Source organism: Arachis stenosperma, chromosome 8 (assembly GCF_014773155.1).
Source record: "Arachis stenosperma cultivar V10309 chromosome 8, arast.V10309.gnm1.PFL2, whole genome shotgun sequence".
In the NCBI taxonomy this organism is placed as follows: Eukaryota; Viridiplantae; Streptophyta; class Magnoliopsida; order Fabales; family Fabaceae; genus Arachis; species Arachis stenosperma.
The window spans coordinates 3,974,239-3,992,996 of record NC_080384.1 but is presented as its reverse complement, the minus strand read 5'-3'; positions in this window follow the sequence as shown (position 1 = coordinate 3,992,996).

Sequence of the window (18,758 nt, the reverse complement as noted above, 5' to 3'; positions counted from 1 at the left end):
GTGTCGTACAAACCGGATCCACTCATGCCTGGAGCACTCGCTTCACCATAATCATACTTGTGCTGAAGGTCATGTACCACAAATCCCTTTTCCTGCTACGGGTATTCATTCAAATTGAACAACTCGGTATGTAGTGGTGTTGAAGGACAAGGAGGAAGACCCAGCGATCGATCCATTGAGAAATCACTAGCATGACCTGATGTGGCGCGATGACCAAGAAACTACTCAGAAGCAGTAGGCCCTTGCTGCTTTGGAGGAAATAAATAATCTATGTTTCTCAAGATCGGAGACAAGCTGATGTCATCGATTCCAACCAACGAACTGAACTGACCATCGGCTGGAATTACCATCTGTGGTATGCCAGCCACTGCTATTGTTGATCATATACCAGAAACTGTTGATGTTGGTCGTAGGCCGGTGCCTGAAACTGCTGGGTATATGCCGGCTTCTGAAATTGCTACTCATATGCCAACACCTGATACTAGTGATTGTAACGACCTGATTTTTGGCAGGTCCGGATTACTGTTAGTCGTCGGGTGTTACTTTCCAGTAGCTCTATAATACTCTAGACTCGGTAATACTTACTACATATGAGCCTTCGTACTAACAGAATCGCGTATGTTAACTTATTTTTATCATATGTTTTTCCTAACAAACCCATTAGTAATAAGCAATAACATCATCAGTGATATACAATATAAAATAAATACCAAACTAATAGTAAAATCAAATGGAAACAAGATTACAGAAAACTTTCATACATATATACGTCTCGAGTTAGTTCATACAAACTTGACTATATATATATATACATACATACATACATATAGACTTATATACAACTGATAATTTCCCAAAATACTTGGTTCATATAGAAAACCCCTAAACTGGTATCTGAGCTAACAGAAGAAAATAACAAACCTTATCCCTTGAAGAGCTACCAAAAGTGAGGGAAAGAAGATTCTACGGAAACAAATACCATCTATCCTATATCATACCACCGCTGAGGCGCAAGTCTGCAGAACATCATCTCAGGACTAGTCTCGGGCATCTCTTGTAGGGTCCGAAAACACATGCTCCTCCGGTACCCTTCTAAATATAACTCCAGTAGTGGAAGTCAAATCAGAATCCTCCATTTGAGGGGAAAAGAAAAAGGAAGGGGTGAGAACCTATATGGTTCCCAGTAAGGCGACACCGTAAAAACACGTCTCTCTCATGAAACCTAGAGTTCTAGCTCTATCGTAATAACTCGCTTGCTAAATCCCTCGGCTACTTCTGTATCGCGGCTTTGTCATAACTCTATCTTGCCATCTTCCGTTGGGGTTAATGCTACTCCTTATGCTATTCTCTATGGCTATTGTTCCTACTTTTATTATAGGTTAGGTATGATTTTGGTTCCTTGATGAGCGGATAATTTGGCATTATTTTTAGTATATTTTAGTTAGTTTTTAGTATATTTTTATTAATTTTTAGTTAAAATTCACTTTTCTGGACTTTACTATGAGTTTGTGTGTTTTTCTTTGATTTCAGGTATTTTCTGACTGAAATTGAGGGACCTGAGCAAAAATCTGATTCAAACACTGAAAAGGACTGCAGATGCTGCTGGATTCTGACCTCCCTGCACTCGAAGTGGATTTTCTGGAGCTACAGAAGCCCAATTGGCGCGCTCTCAACGGCGTTGGAAAGTAGACATCCTGGGCTTTCCAGCAATGTATAATAGTTCATACTTTGCCCGAGATTTGATGGCCCAAACCGGCGTTCCAAATCAGCACAAAACTGCCCGGCGTTAAACGCTGGAACTGGCACAAGAATGGGAGTTAAACGCCCAAACTGGCACAAAAGCCGGCGTTTAACTCCAAGAGAAGTCTCTACATGAAAATGCTTCAATGCTCAGCCCAAGCACACACCAAGTGGGCCCGGAAGTGGATTTTTATGTCATTTACTCATTTCTGTAAACCCTAGGCTACTAGTTCTCTACAAATAGGACCTTTTGCTATTGTATTTTCATCTTTGGATCTTAGATCATCTTTAGATCTTTGAATTTTTTGATCACGTTTTGGGGGCTGGCCTCACGGCCATGCCTAGACCTTGTTCTTATGTATTTTCAACTGTGGAGTTTCTACACACCATAGATTAAGGTGTGGAGCTCTGCTGTACCTCGAGTATTAATGCAATTACTATTGTTCTTCTATTCAATTCAGCTTATTCTTATTCCAAGATATTCATTCGCACTTAAGAACTTGATGAATGTGATGATTATGTGACGCTCATCATCATTCTCACTTATGAACGCGTGCCTGACAACCACTTCCGTTCTACAAGCAAACAAGGCTTGAATGTTTATCTCTTGGATTCCTTAATCGGAATCTTCGTGGTATAAGCTAGAATTGATGGCAGCATTCAAGAGAATCCGGAAGGTCTAAACCTTGTCTGTGGTATTCTGAGTAGGATTCAATTATTAAATGACTGTGACGAGCTTCAAACTCCTGAAGGCTGGGCGTTAGTGACAGACGCAAAAGAATCAATGGATTCTATTCCAACCTGATTGAGAACCGACAGATGATTAGCCGTGCCGTGACAGGGTGCGTTGAACATTTTCACTGAGAGGACGGGATTGTAGCCACTGACAACGGTGATGCCCAACATACAGCTTGCCATGGAAAGGAGTAAGAAGGATTGGATGAAGACAGTAGGAAAGCAGAGAGACGGAAGGGACAAAGCATCTCCATACGCTTATCTGAAGCTCTCACCAATGAATTACATAAGTATTTCTATCTTTATCTTTATGTTTTATTCATATATCATCCATAACCACTTGAATCTGCCTGACTAAGATTTACAAGGTGACCATAGCTTGCTTCATACCAACAATCTCCGTGGGATCGACCCTTACTCGCGTAAGGTTTATTACTTGGACGACCCAGTGCACTTGCTGGTTAGTTGTGCGAAGTTGTGAAATTATGTTTAGACCATGGTATTGAGCACCAAGTTTTTGGAGCCATTACTGGGGTCTGTTTGAATTGGGAAAAGAATGAATTACAATTTTGTGCACCAAGTTTTTGGCGCCGTTGCCTGGGATTGTTTCGAGTATGGACAACTGACGGTTCATCTTGTTGCTTAGATTAGGTATTTTTCTTCAGAGTTCTTAAGAATGAATTCTAGTGTTTCAAGGTGATGTTCTTATCATCACCAAAGCTGATTGATTCTCATCAATTTAGCTCTTGAATGTAATGTCCTGCTGAAGCTTGGCTAGCCATGTCTAATTTCTTTAGACTGAAGCTTTAGACTAACATTGCATGATTCCTGGAATTCTCATTAAGAATTTTGATATCTTTTCTTTTCCACTTAATTTTCAAAAAATCCAAAAAAAAATTACAAAATCATAAAAACCAAAAATATTTGATGTTTCTTGTTGAGTCTAGTGTCTCATTTTAAGTTTGGTGTCAATTGCATGTTTCTGTTCTTCTTGCATTTTTTGAATTCATGCATGTGTCTTCATTAATCTTCAAGTTGTTCTTGATGATTTCCTTGCTCTGATCTTTGAATTCTCTTGACTTGAGTGTTTTGTTGTTTCTCATATGCATTCTCATTTGTTAGTGTCAATAGTATACAAACTTCTAAGTTTGGTGTCTTGCATGCATTGTTATTTGATTTCAGTTGCATTTTGATTATTAAAAATCCAAAATTTTTTTAATTTGTGTCTTTTCAAGTCAATAATATAGAGAATTGAAGATTCAGAACATACAGCAGAGGAATTGCACAGAAAAAGCTGGGCGTTCAAAACGCCCAGTGAAGAAGGGCAAACTGGCGTTCAAACGCCAGCCAGGGTGCCTGGCTGGGCGTTTAACGCCCAAAAGGGTAGTGTTTTGGGCGTTAAACGCCAGAATGTGCACCATTCTGGGCGTTTAACGCCAGGATGGCACAAGAGGGAAGATTTTGTTTTTTTTTACTCAATTTTTTTCAAGTTTTCAAAATTTTTCAAATCATATCTTTTCAATCAAATCTTTTTCAAAATCAATTTCTTTCCATTTTCAAAAATACTTGCTATCAATTAATGATTTGATTCAACATTTCAAGTATGTTGCCTTTTCTGTTGAGAAAGGTTTAATGTTTGAATCATATCTTTCCTTGTTAGCCAAGTCATTAATTTTTAAAATCAAATATTTTTAAATTGTTTTTCAAATCATATCTTTTCAATCACATCTTTTTAAAACCATAACTTTTCAATCATATCTTTTTAATCACATCTTTTTCAAAATAGTTTTCAATCATATCTTTTTGATTTCTAATTTCAAATTCTTTTTCAAAAATCACTTGATTTCTTTCCCATTTTTAGTTTTCGAAAATCATCAATCAATTTTTCAAAGTGTTTTTAAAAAAATCTTTTACTTTGTTTTCGAAAATTTCTTTCCCTCTTCTCACATCCTTCTATTTATGGACTAACACTATTCCTTAATGCACAATTCGAACTCCATCTTTCTTGATAAGTTCGAATTCTCTACTTCTTCCTTCTATTTTTCTTTTCCTCTGACACCTCAAGGAATCTCTATACTGTGACATAGAGGATTCCATATTTTCTTGTTCTCTTCTCTTTCATATGAGCATGAGCAAAGACAAAAGCATTCTTGTTGAGGCTGCCCCTGAACCTGAAAGGACCTTGAAGCGAAAGCTAAGAGAAGCTAAGGCACAATTCTCTGTAGAGGACCTAACAGAAATCTTCAAACAAGAAGAAGACATGGCAGCCAAAAACAACAACAATGCCAACAATATAAGGAAGGTACTGGGTGACTTTACTGCACCTACTCCCGACTTCTATGGGAGAAGCATCTCTATCCCTGCCATTGGAGCAAACAACTTTGAGCTTAAGCCTCAATTAGTTTCTCTAATGCAACAAAATTGCAAGTTCCATAGACTTCCATTGGAAGATCCTCATCAGTTTTTAGCTGAATTCTTGCAAATCTGTGACACTGTCAAGACTAATGGGGTTGACCCTGAGGTCTACAGACTTATGCTATTCCCTTTTGCTGTAAGAGACAGAGCTAGGATATGGTTGGACTCACAACCTAAAGAAAGCCTGAACTCTTGGAAAAAGCTAGTCAATGCCTTCTTGGCAAAGTTCTTTTCACCTCAAAAATTGAGTAAGCTTAGAGTGAAAATCCAAACCTTCAGACAGAAGGAAGGTGAATCCCTCTATGAAGCTTAGGAAAGATACAAACAATTGATTAGAAAGTGTCCCTCTGACATGCTTTCTGAATGGAGCATCATAGGTATTTTCTATGATGGTCTGTCTGAACTGTCCAAGATGTCATTGGATAGCTCTGCTGGAGGATCTCTTCATCTGAAGAAGACGCCTACAGAAGCTCAAGAACTAATTGAAATGGTTGCAAATAACCAATTCATGTACACTTCTGAAAGGAATCCTGTGAACAATGGGACAAATCAGAAGAAAGGAGTTCTTGAGATTGATACTCTGAATGCCATATTGGCTCAGAACAAGATATTGACTCAGTAAGTCAATTTGATTTCTCAAAGTCTGTCTGGAATGCAAGCTGCACCAGGCAGTACTAAGGACGCTTCATCTGAAGAAGAAGCTTATGATCCTGAGAACCCTTCAATGGAAGAGGTGAATTACATGGGAGAACCCTATGGAAACACCTATAATTCTTCATGGAGAAATCATCCAAATCTCTCATGGAAGGATCAACAGAGACCTCAACAAGGTTTCAACAATAATAATGGTGGAAGAAACAGGTTTAGCAATGGCAAGCCTTTTCCATCATCTTCTCAGCAACAGACAGAGAATTCTAAGCAGAGCCACTCTGACTTAGCAACCATGGTCTCTGATCTAATCAAAACCACTCAAAGTTTCATGACTGAAACAAGATCGTCCATTAGGAATTTGGAGGCACAAGTGGGACAGCTGAGCAAGAAAATTACTGAACTCTCTCCTAGTACTCTTCCAAGCAATACAGAAGAGAATCCAAAAGGAGAGTGCAAGGCCATCAACATGGCCGAATTTGGAGAGGAGGAAGAGGCAGTGAACGCCACTGAGGAAGACCTCAATGGACGTCCATTGGCCTCCAATGAGTTCCCTAATGAGGAACCATGGGAATCTGAGGCTCATAATGAGACCATAGAGATTCCATTGGATTTACTTCTGCCATTCATGAGCTCTGATGAGTATTCTTCCTCTGAAGAGGATGAGTATGTCACTGAAGAGCAAGTTGCTAAATACCTTGGAGCAATCATGAAGCTAAATGACAAGTTATTTGGTAATGAGACTTGGGAAGATGAACCCCCTTTGCTCACCAAAGAACTGGATGACTTGTTGGTGGACGAAATTGTGATTACTATCTTTTGAGCTTTAGTATGTATTTACTCTTAGGGCACTGTTTATTTTCTTTATTGGAATTCACAACTCCGTTCAACTAACCAGCAAGTGTACTGGGTCGTCCAAGTAATAACCTTACGTGAGTAAGGGTCGAATCCACAGAGATTGTTGGTATGAAGCAAGCTATGGTCACCTTGTAAATCTCAGTTAGGCAGACTAAAATTGGATTATGGGTTTAAATCTGATTAATAAAATAAAAAGAAAATACATAATAAAAAGGATAGAATACTTATGTATATTCGTGCATAGGAATTTCAGTTAAGTATGTGAAGATGCTGTATGGCTCAAGGACGCCTGCTCTCCCACTGCTTCTACTCAATCCTTCTTACTCCTTTCCATGGCAAGCTTTGTATAGGGGTTCACCATCAGCTGTGGCTACTTTCATCCTCTCGGGGAAATATCCTATGCGGCTGTCACTCGCACAGCTAACCAGTCTGGAGGCATCACCCATGGTTGATGGCTACATCCCATCCTCGCAGTGAAAGCTAATGCTCACGCACTCTGTCACAGTACGGCCAATCACCGGTTGGTTCCCGCTCCTACTGGAATAGAATCCATTGATTCTTTTGCATCTGTCACTAACGCCCAGCAGGTTACAGGTTTGAAGCACGTCACAGTCATTCATTACCGGAATCCTACTCGGAATACCACAGACAAGGTGAGACTTTCCGGATTCCCAGGATCCTACTCGGAACACCACAGACAAGGTTGGACTTTCCGGATCCTCATAAATGCCGCCATCCATCTAGCTTATACCACGAAGATTCTGTTGGGGAATCTAAGAGATATACATTCAAGCCTTGTTGCATGTAGAACGGAAGTGGTTGTCAATCACGCGCGTTCATAAGTGAGAATGATGATGAGGGTTATCTAACTCATCACATTCATCATGTTCTTGGGTGCGAATGAATATCTTGGAATAAGAATAAGAGAGATTTGAATAAAAGAAAATAGAACTTCATTAATACTTGAGGTACAGCAGAGCTCCACACCCTTAATCTATGGTGTGCAGAAACTCCACCGTTGAAAATACATAAGCAAAGGGTTCAGGCATGGCCGAATGGCCAGCCCCCTAAAACGTGATCAATGATCTCCTAAGATGAAGAATAAAACAAAACTGAGACCAAAGATGTCTAATACAATAGTAAGAGGTCCTATATATACTAGACTAGCTACTAGGGTTTACATGAGTAAGTAATTGATGCATAAATCCACTTCCGGGGCCCACTTGGTGTGTGCTTGGGCTGAGCTTGATCTATCCACGAGCTGAGGCTTCTCTTGGAGTTGATCTTCGAGTTATGACGTGTTTTGGGCGTTCAACTCCGGGTCATGACGTTTTTCTGGCGTTTAACTCCAGACAGCAACATGTACTTGGCGTTCAACGCCAAGTTACGTCGTCATTCTTCGAATAAAGTATGGACTATTATATATTGCTGGAAAGCCCTGGATGTCTACTTTCCAACGCCGTTGAGAGCGCGCCAATTGGAGTTCTGTAGCTCCAGAAAATCCATTTTGAGTGTAGGGAGGTCAGATTCCAACAGCATCAGCAGTCCTTTTGTCAGCCTTTTTCAGAGTTTTGCTCAAGTCCCTCAATTTCAGCCAGAATTTACCTGAAATCACAGAAAAACACACAAACTCATAGTAAAGTCCAGAAATGTGAATTTAACATAAAAACTAATGAAAACATCCCTAAAAGTAGCTTAAACTTACTAAAAACTACCTAAAAACAATGCCAAAAAGCGTATAAATTATCCGCTCATCACAACACCAAACTTAAATTGTTGCTTGTCCCCAAGCAACTGAAAATCAAATAGGATAAAAAGAAGAGAATATACTATAAAGTCCAAAATATCAATGAATATTAATTTAATTACATGAGCGGGACTTGTAGCTTTTTGCTTCTGAACAGTTTTGGCATCTCACTTTTTCCTTTGAAGTTTTTGAATGATTGGCTTCTCTAGGAACTTAGAATTTCGGATAGTGTTATTGACTTTCCTAGTTAAGCATGTTGATTCTTGAACACAGCTACTTATGAGTCTTGGCCGTGGCCCTAAGCACTTTGTTTTCCAGTATTACCACCGGATACATAAATGCCACAGACACATAACTGGGTGAACCTTTTCAGATTGTGACTCAGCTTTGCTAGAGTCCCCAGTTAGTGGTGTCCAGAGCTCTTAAGCACACTCTTTTGCTTTGGATCACGACTTTAACCACTCAGTCTCAAGCTTTTCACTTGGACCTTCATGACACAAGCACATGGTTAGGGACAGCTTGATTTAGCCGCTTAGGCCTGGATTTAATTTCCTTGGGCCCTCCTATCCATTGATGCTCAAAGCCTTGGATCCTTTTTTACCCTTGCCTTTTGGTTTTAAGGGCTATTGGCTTTTTCTACTGCTCCTTCTTTTTCTATATACTCTTTTTAGCTCCATATATTTTTTTTTTCGAATGCTTCTTCTTTTTCACTGCTTTTTCTTGCTTCAAGAATCAATTTCATGATTTTTCAGATCATCAATAACATTTCTCTTTGTTCATCATTCTTTCAAGAGCCAACAATTTTAACATTCATAAACAACAAGATCAAAAATATGCACTGTTCAAGCATTCATTCAGAAAACAAAAATTATTGCCACCACATCAATATAATTAAATTAAATTCAAGGATAAATTCGAAATTCATGTACTTCTTGTTCTTTTGAATTAAAACATTTTTCTTTTAAGAGAGGTGAAGGATTAAATGGAATTTATTCATAGCTTTAAGGCATGGTTACATACTAATGATCATGAAATAAAGACACAAAACATAGATAAACACAATAATTAAAAACCGAAAACAGAAAGAAATAAAGACAAGGAATGAATCCACCTTTAGTGGCGTCTTCTTCTTGAAGGACCAATGATGTTCTTCAACTCTTCTATGTCCCTTCCTTGCCTTTGTTGCTCCTCCCTCATTGCTCTTTGATCTTCTCTTATTTCTTGGAGAATGATGGAGTGCTCATGATGTTCCACCCTTAATTGTTCCACATTATGGCTCAAATCTTCTAAGGAGGTGTTGAGTTGCTCCCAATAGTTGTTGGGAGGAAAGTGCATTCCTTGAGGCATTTGTTGATGGTGAATTTCCTCATGTTCTCCTTGAGGGCCGTGAGGAACTTCTCTTGTTTGCTCCATCTTTTTCTTGGTGATGGGCTTGTCTTCTTCAATGGAGACATCTCCTTCTATGATAACTCCAGCTGAGTAACATAGATGGCATATAAGGTGGGGGAAGGCTAGCCGTGCCATGTGTGAAGGCTTGTCAGCTATTTTGTAGAGTTCATTGGAGATGACTTCATGAACTTCCACCTCCTCTCCAATCATGATGCTATGAACCATGATGGCCCGATCCACAGTAACTTCAGATCGGTTGCTTGTAGGGATGATGGATCTTTGAATGAACTCCAACCATCCTCTAGTTACAGGCTTGAGGCCCAGTCTTCTTAGTTGGACTGGCTTGCCTTTGGAGTCTACTCTCCATTGGGCGCCTTCCACACATATGTCCATAAGGACTTGGTCCAACCTTTGGTTAAAGTTGACCCTTCTTGTGTAGGGGCGTTCATCACCTTGCATCATGGGTAAGTGAAACGCCAACCTCACATTTTCCGGACTGAAATCCAAGTATTTCCCCCTAACCATTGTGAGATAATTCTTTGGGCTTGGGTTCATACTTTGGTCATGGTTCCTAGTGATCCATGCATTGGCATAGAACTCTTGAACCATTAAAATTCCAACTTGTTGTATGGGGTTGGCTAGGACTTCCCAACCTCTCCTTTGGATTTCATGTCGGATTTCCGGATACTCATTCTTTTTGAGCTTGAAAGGGACCTCAGGGATCACCTTTTTCTTTGCCACAACATCATAGAAGTGGTCTTGATGGCTTTTGGAGATAAATCTCTCCTTCTCCCATGACTCGGATGTGGAAGCTTTTGCTTTCCCTTTTCCTTTTCTTGAGGAAACTCCGGCCTTAGGTGCCATTGGTAATGGAAAAACAAAAAAAAAAGCTTATGCTTTTACCACACCAAACTTAAAATTTGCTCGTCCCCGAGCAAGAAAGAAAAGAAAAGTAGAAGAAGAAGAAGAGAATATGGAAGAGAGGGAGAGAGTAGGTTCGGCTATGTGGGTGAAGAAGGGGTTTGTGTTGTGTGAAAATGAAGAAGAATGGGAGGGTATTTATAGGGAGAGGGGAGGGTTAGTGTTCGGCCATTTTGGGAGGGAATGGGTGTTAAATTGAATTTGAATTTTATGGAGGTAGGTGGGGTTTATGGGGAAGAGGGGGTTGATATGAATGGTGAATGGGGTAATTGGGAAGAGGAATTGAGGTGATTGATGAAGAAGATGTTGGGAAGTGTGACATGGGGAAGAGTAATCACATTCACAAAAACTAGGATTAGAAGGTAAGGTGTGAATATGTTAGGTGGGGATCCTGTGGGGTCCACAGATTCTGAGGTGAGGATCCTGTGGGGTCCACAGATCCTGAGGTGAAAAAAAATTCCATTCCTTCACCATATAGGCATGTAACATGCCTCCATGCATCATCCTGGCGTTCAAACGCCCATTTGTGCATGTTCTGGGCGTTCAACGCCCATGTAATGCATGTTTCTGGCGTTGAACGCCAGTTTCATGCTTGTTTCTGGCGTTCAGCGCCAGATTGTCCTCTGTGTGCGCATCCTGGCGTTTAACGCCAGGTTGTTGCTTGTTTTGGGCGTTCAGCGCCAGAATGGTGCTCTGTTCTGGCGTTGAACGCCGGCCAGATGCACCTTCTGGGCGTTGAACGCCAGCCCGTGCGTCCTCCAGGGTGAAAAATTTTTTTCTTCTGTTTTTGACTCTGTTTTTAATTTTTTTGATTTTTTCGTGACTCCTCATGATTATGTACCTAATTAAACACAAAAATAACAAAGAAACAAAATAAAATAAAATTAGATAAATAAAATTGGGTTGCCTCCCAACAAGCGCTTCTTTAATGTCAATAGCTTGACAGTGGCTCTCATGGAGCCACAAGGTGATCAGGTCAACTTAAGTGTGGTATTCCCAACACCAAACTTAGAGTTTGGATATGGGGTTTGGACACCAAACTTAGAGTTTGGTTGTGGCTTCACAACACCAAACTTAGAGTTTGACTGTGTGGGCTCTTCTTGACTCTGAACTGAGAGAAGCTCTTCATGCTTACTCTCTTTTGTCACAGAGGGATGGCCATGTGCCTGAAACACAAGGTAGTCCCCGTTCAATTGAAGGACTAACTCACCTCTGTTGACATCTATCACAGCTCCTGCTGTGGCTAGGAAAGGTCTTCCTAGGATGATGCATTCATCATCTTCCTTCCTAGTGTCTAGGATTATGAAATCAGTGGGGATGTAAAGGCCTTCAACCCTTACTAGCACGTCCTCCACTATTCCATAAGCTTGTCTTATGGACTTATCTGCCAATTACAATGAGAACAAGGCAGGTTGTACCTCAATGATCCCCAGCTTCTCCATCACAGAGAGTGGCATAAGATTTATCCCTGACCCAAGATCACATAGAGCTTTTTCAAATCTCATGGTGCCAATGGTGCAAGGTATTAAGAACTTGCCAGGATCTTGTTTCTTTTGAGGTAGAGTTCTCTGAATCCAAGTATCTAGTTCACTAATGAGCAAGGGAGGTTCACTTTCCCAAGTCTCATTACCAAACAGCTTGGCATTCAGTTTCATGATAGCTCCTAAGTATTGAGCAACTTGCTCTCCAGTCACATCTTCATTCTCTTCAGAGGATGAATATTCTTCAGAGCTCATGAATGGCAGAAGGAGATTTAAAGGAATCTCTATGGTCTCTAGATGAGCCTCAGATTCCTCTGGATCCTTAATAGGAAACTCCTTCTTACTTGAGGAACGTCCCAGGAGGTCTTCCTCACTGGGATTTTCGTCCTCCTCCTCCTTTGTGCATTCGGCCACTTTGATTAAATCAATGACCTTGCACTCTCCTTTTGGATTTTCTTCTGTATTGCTTGGGAGAGTACTGGGAGGAGTGTCAATGACTTTCTTACTCAGCTGACCCACTTGTGCCTCCAGATTTCTAATAGAGGATCTTGTTTCATTCATGAAACTAAAAGTGGCCTTTGACAGATCAGAGACTATATTTGCTAAATTAGAATTGTTTTGTTCAGAATTCTCTGTCTGTTGCTGAGAAGATGATGGATATGGCTTGCTATTGCCTAGCCTATTACGTCCACCATTGTTAAAACCTTGTTGAGGTTTTTGTTGATCCTTCCAGGAGAAATTTGGATGATTTCTCCATGATGAGTTATAGGTGTTTCCATAAGGTTCACCTAAGTAATTAACCTCTGCCATGGCAGGGTTCTCAGGATCATAAGCTTCTTCAGAAGCTGCCTCTCTAGTACTGTTGGATGCATGTTGCAATCCATTCAGATTTTGAGAGATCATGTTGACCTGTTGAGTCAACACCTTGTTCTGAGCCAATATGGCATTCAGAGCATCAATTTCAAGAACTCCTTTCTTCTGAGGTATCCCATTGTTCACGGAATTCCTCTCAGAGGTGTACATAAACTGGTTGTTTGCAACCATGTCAATGAGTTCTTGAGCCTCTTCAGGCGTTTTCTTCAGGTGAATAGATCCACCTGCAGAATGGTCCAATGACATTTTCGAAAATTCAGAGAGACCATAATAGAAATATCTAATATGGTCCATTCTGAAAACATGTCAGATGGACATCTTTTGGTCAGCTGCTTGTATCTTTCCCAAGCTTCATAGAGGGATTCACCATCTTTTTGTTTGAAGGTTTGAACATCCACTCTCAGCTTGCTCAGCTTTTGAGGAGGAAAGAACTTATCTAAGAATGCAGTGACAAGCTTATCCCATGAGTCCAGGCTATCCTTGGGTTGTGAATCCAACCATACTCTAGCTCTGTCTCTTACAGCAAAAGGGAAAAGCAAGAGTCTGTAGACTTCAGGATCAACTCCATTTGTCTTTACAGTGTCACAGATCTGCAAGAACTCAGTTAAAAACTGGTAAGGATCTTCAGATGGAAGTCCATAAAACTTGCAGTTTTGTTGCATTAAAGCAACTAGTTGAGGCTTAAGCTCAAAGTTATTGGCTCCAATGGCAGGAATGGAGATGCTTCTTCCATCAAACTTGGACGTTGGCTTTGTGAAGTCTCCAAGCATTCTTCTTGCATTATTATTATTATTTTCTTCTGCCATCTCTTTCTCTTGTTCGAAAATTTCAAGAAGGTCTCTTCTGGATTGTTGTAATTTAGCTTCTCTTAATTTTCTCTTCAGAGTCCTTTCAGGTTCTGGATCAATTTCAACAAGAGTGCCTTTATCCCTGTTCCTGCTCATATGAAAGAGAAGAGAACAAGAAAAGAAAAGGAATCCTCTATGTCACAGTATAGAGATTCCTTTATGTTAGTAGAAGAAAAAGGGGTAGAAGAAAAGAATGTAATATAATGAAAGAAACACAACTGTGAGGATGGCAGAGATGTGAGATGAGATGTTAGGATATGAATGAATAAATAGAATAAGATGGGGGAAGGATAATTTTCGAAAATTATTTTGAAAAAGAGTTAGTGATTTTCGAAAATTAAAGATAAAATGTAATTAAAATTAAAACATGAAACAATTAATTAATTAAAAAGAATTTTTGAAAAAGGAGGAGATATTTTCGAAAATAGAAGAGAGAGAAGTAGTTAGGTGGTTTTGAAAAAGATAAGAAACAAACAAAAAGTTAGTTAGTTGATTGAAAAAGATTTGAGATCAAAATTGAAAAAGATAAGAGGATAATAAGTTAGATAAGATATTTTGAAATCAAGTTTTGAAAAATATAAAATTTTTGAAAAAGATAAAATAAAAGATAAAAAATATTTTAATTTTAAAAAAATTTGGAATTATTTACTTCACTAACAAGAAACTACAAGATAAGATTTTAGAACTTAAAGATTGAACCTTTCTTAACAAGAAAGTAACAAACTTCAAATTTTTGAACCAATCACATTAATTATTAGTGAATTTTCGAAAATTACATATAAAGATAAGAAAAAGATTTTGAAAATAATTTGAAAAATATTTTTGAAATTTTCGAAAAATATAGAGAAAATGAAAAAGATATGATTTTTGAAAAAGATTTTGAAAAGATAAGATTTTTTTAAAATTGAAATTTTGACTTGACTTGTAAGAAACAACTAATTTTGAAAATTTTTGACCAAGTCAAACCAAAATTTCGAAATGTTGGAGAGAATTAAGGAAAAGATATTTTTTTTTATTTTTAAATTTTTAATTATGAGAGAGAAAAACAACAAAAATGCTCAATGCATGAAATTTTTAGATCAAAAAAATGAATGCATGCAAGAATGCTATGAATGTCAAGATGAACACCAAGAACACTTTGAAGATCATGATGAACATCAAGAACATAATTTTGAAAAATTTTTGATGCAAAGAAAACATGCAAGACACCAAACTTAGAAATCTTTAATGCATGGAAAATATGAATGCAAAAATGCACAAGAAAAACAACAAAAGACACAAAACAAAAAATCATCAAGATCAAACAAGAAGACTTGTCAAGAACAACTTGAAGATCATGAAGAACACTATGAATGCATGAGATTTTCGAAAAATGCAAGAAAATTTTTTTAAAAGCATGCAATTGACACCAAACTTAAAATTTGACTCAAGACTCAAACAAGAAACACAAAATATTTTTTATTTTTATGATTTTCTAATTTTTTTGGATTTTTATTATTATTTTTCGAAAATAAAGTTTAAAAACACGAAAAATAAAAAGAAAAATTTTGAAAAAGATTTTTGAAAAGAAAATTACCTAATCTGAGCAACAAGATGAACCGTCAGTTGTCCATACTCGAACAATCCCCGGCAACGGCGCCAAAAGCTTGGTGGACGAAATTGTGATTACTATCTTTTGAGCTTTAGTATGTATTTACTCTTAGGGCACTGTTTATTTTCTTTATTGGAATTCACAACTCCGTTCAACTAACCAGCAAGTGTACTGGGTCGTCCAAGTAATAACCTTACGTGAGTAAGGGTCGAATCCACAGAGATTGTTGGTATGAAGCAAGCTATGGTCACCTTGTAAATCTCAGTTAGGTAGATTAAAATTGGATTATGGGTTTAAATCTGATTAATAAAATAAAAAGAAAATACATAATAAAAAGGATAGAATACTTATGAATATTCGTGCATAGGAATTTCAGTTAAGTATGTGAAGATGCTGTATGGTTCAAGGACGCCTGCTCTCCCACTGCTTCTACTCAATCCTTCTTACTCCTTTCCATGGCAAGCTTTGTATAGGGGTTCACCATCAGCTGTGGCTACTTTCATCCTCTCGGGGAAATATCCTATGCGGCTGTCACTCGCACAGCTAACCAGTCTGGAGGCATCACCCATGGTTGATGGCTACATCCCATCCTCGCAGTGAAAGCTAATGCTCACGCACTCTGTCACAGTACGGCCAATCACCGGTTGGTTCCCGCTCCTACTGGAATAGAATCTATTGATTCTTTTGCATCTGTCACTAACGCCCAGCAGGTTACAGGTTTGAAGCACGTCACAGTCATTCATTACCGGAATCCTACTCGGAATACCACAGACAAGGTGAGACTTTCCGGATTCCCAGGATCCTACTCGGAACACCACAGACAAGGTTGGACTTTCCGGATCCTCATAAATGCCGCCATCCATCTAGCTTATACCACGAAGATTCTGTTGGGGAATCTAAGAGATATACATTCAAGCCTTGTTGCATGTAGAACGGAAGTGGTTGTCAATCACGCGCGTTCATAAGTGAGAATGATGATGAGGGTTATCTAACTCATCACATTCATCATGTTCTTGGGTGCGAATGAATATCTTGGAATAAGAATAAGAGAGATTTGAATAAAAGAAAATAGAACTTCATTAATACTTGAGGTACAGCAGAGCTCCACACCCTTAATCTATGGTGTGCAGAAACTCCACCGTTGAAAATACATAAGCAAAGGGTTCAGGCATGGCCGAATGGCCAGCCCCCTAAAACGTGATCAATGATCTCCTAAGATGAAGAATAAAACAAAACTGAGACCAAAGATGTCTAATACAATAGTAAGAGGTCCTATATATACTAGACTAGCTACTAGGGTTTACATGAGTAAGTAATTGATGCATAAATCCACTTCCGGGGCCCACTTGGTGTGTGCTTGGGCTGAGCTTGATCTATCCACGAGCTAAGGCTTCTCTTGGAGTTGATCTTCGAGTTATGACGTGTTTTGGGCGTTCAACTCCGGGTCATGACGTTTTTCTGGCGTTTAACTCCAGACAGCAACATGTACTTGGCGTTCAACGCCAAGTTACGTCGTCATTCTTCGAATAAAGTATGGACTATTATATATTGCTGGAAAGCCCTGGATGTCTACTTTCCAACGCCGTTGAGAGCGCGTCAATTGGAGTTCTGTAGCTCCAGAAAATCCATTTCGAGTGTTGGGAGGTCAGATTCCAACAGCATCAGCAGTCCTTTTGTCAGCCTTTTTCAGAGTTTTGCTCAAGTCCCTCAATTTCAGCCAGAATTTACCTGAAATCACAGAAAAATACACAAACTCATAGTAAAGTCCAGAAATGTGAATTTAACATAAAAACTAATGAAAACATCCCTAAAAGTAGCTTAAACTTACTAAAAACTACCTAAAAACAATGCCAAAAAGCGTATAAATTATCCGCTCATCACTTGTCTAGGCAAAAATTACCTCAAAAGAGACAAGATCCTGGGAAGTTCTCAATACCTTGTACCATAGGCACCATGACCTTTAAGAAGGCTCTGTGTGACCTAGGGTCAAGTATAAACCTCATGCCTCTCTTTGTAATGGAGAAGTTAGGGATCTTTGAGGTGCAAGCTGCAAGAATCTCACTAGAGATGGCAGACAATTCAAGAAAACAAGCTTATGGACTTGTAGAAGATGTTCTGGTAAAAATTGAAGACCATTACATCCCTGCTGATTTCATAGTTCTAGAGACTGGGAAGTGCATGGATGAATCCATCATCCTTGGCAGACCCTTCCTAGCCACAGCAAAGGCTGTGATTGATGTTGACAGAGGAGAATTGATCATTCAAGTGAATGAAGAATCCTTTGTGTTTAAAGCTCAAGGATATCCCTCTGTAACCATGGAGAGGAAGCATGAAGAGCTTCTCTCAAAACAGAGTCAAACAGAGCCCCCACAGTCAAACTCTAAGTTTGGTGTTGCGAGGCCACAACCAAATTCTAAGTTTGGTATTGAACCCCCACATTCAAACTCTAAGTTTGGTGTTGGGAGGTTCCAACATTTCTCTGAGCATTTGTGAGGCTCCATGAGAGTCCACTATCAAGCTACTGACATTAAAGAAGCGCTTGTTGGGAGGCAACCCAATGTTATATTTAATCTATTTTCCTTTGTTATTTCATGTTTTCTGTAGGTTGATGATCATGAGAAGTCACAAAATCAATTGAAAAAGCAAAAACAGAATGAAAAACAGAAAGAAAAATAGCACACCATGGAGAAAGACCTTGTTGGCGTTTAAACGCCAGTAAGGGCAGCAAATGGGCGTTTAACGCCCAGTCTGGCACCATTCTGGGCGTTTAACGCCAAAAAGGGGCATCAGACTGGCGTTAAACGCCAGGAAAGGGCAAGAAGTTGGCGTTAAACGCCAGAAATGGGCACCAGCCCGGCGTTTAACGCCAAAATTGGCATGAAGGGCATTTTTGCTCGCCACTTGGTGCAAGGATGACTTTTTCTTGACACCTCAGGATCTGTGGACCCCACAGGATCCCCACCTACCCTACCACCCTCTCTCTTCTTCTTCACCCATTCACCAATCACCTCAACCACTCTTCCCCAAAAACCCCTCACATATCAAATCTTACTATTCTCTTCACCACTCACATCCATCCTTCATAAAACCCCACCTACCTCACCATTCAAATTCAAACCACTTTCCCTCCCAAACCCACCCTCCCATAGCCGAACCCTACCCCTCTCTCCACCCCTATATAAACCCATCTTTGCTCCTTCATTTTCACACAACCTAAACACTACTTCTCCCCCTTTGGCCGAACCACAAAAGCCATCTCCATCTCCTCTATTTCTTCTTCTTCTACTCTCTTCTTTCTTCTTTTGCTCGAGGACGAGCAAACCTTCTAAGTTTGGTGTGGTAAAAGCATTGCTTTTTGTTTTTCCATAACCATTTATGGCATCCAAGGCCGGAGAAACCTCTAGAAAGAGGAAAGGAAAGGCAAAAGCTTCCACTTCCGAGTCATGGGAGATGGAGAGATTCATCTCAAGGGTGCATCAAGACCACTTCTATGAAGTTGTGGCCTTGAAGAA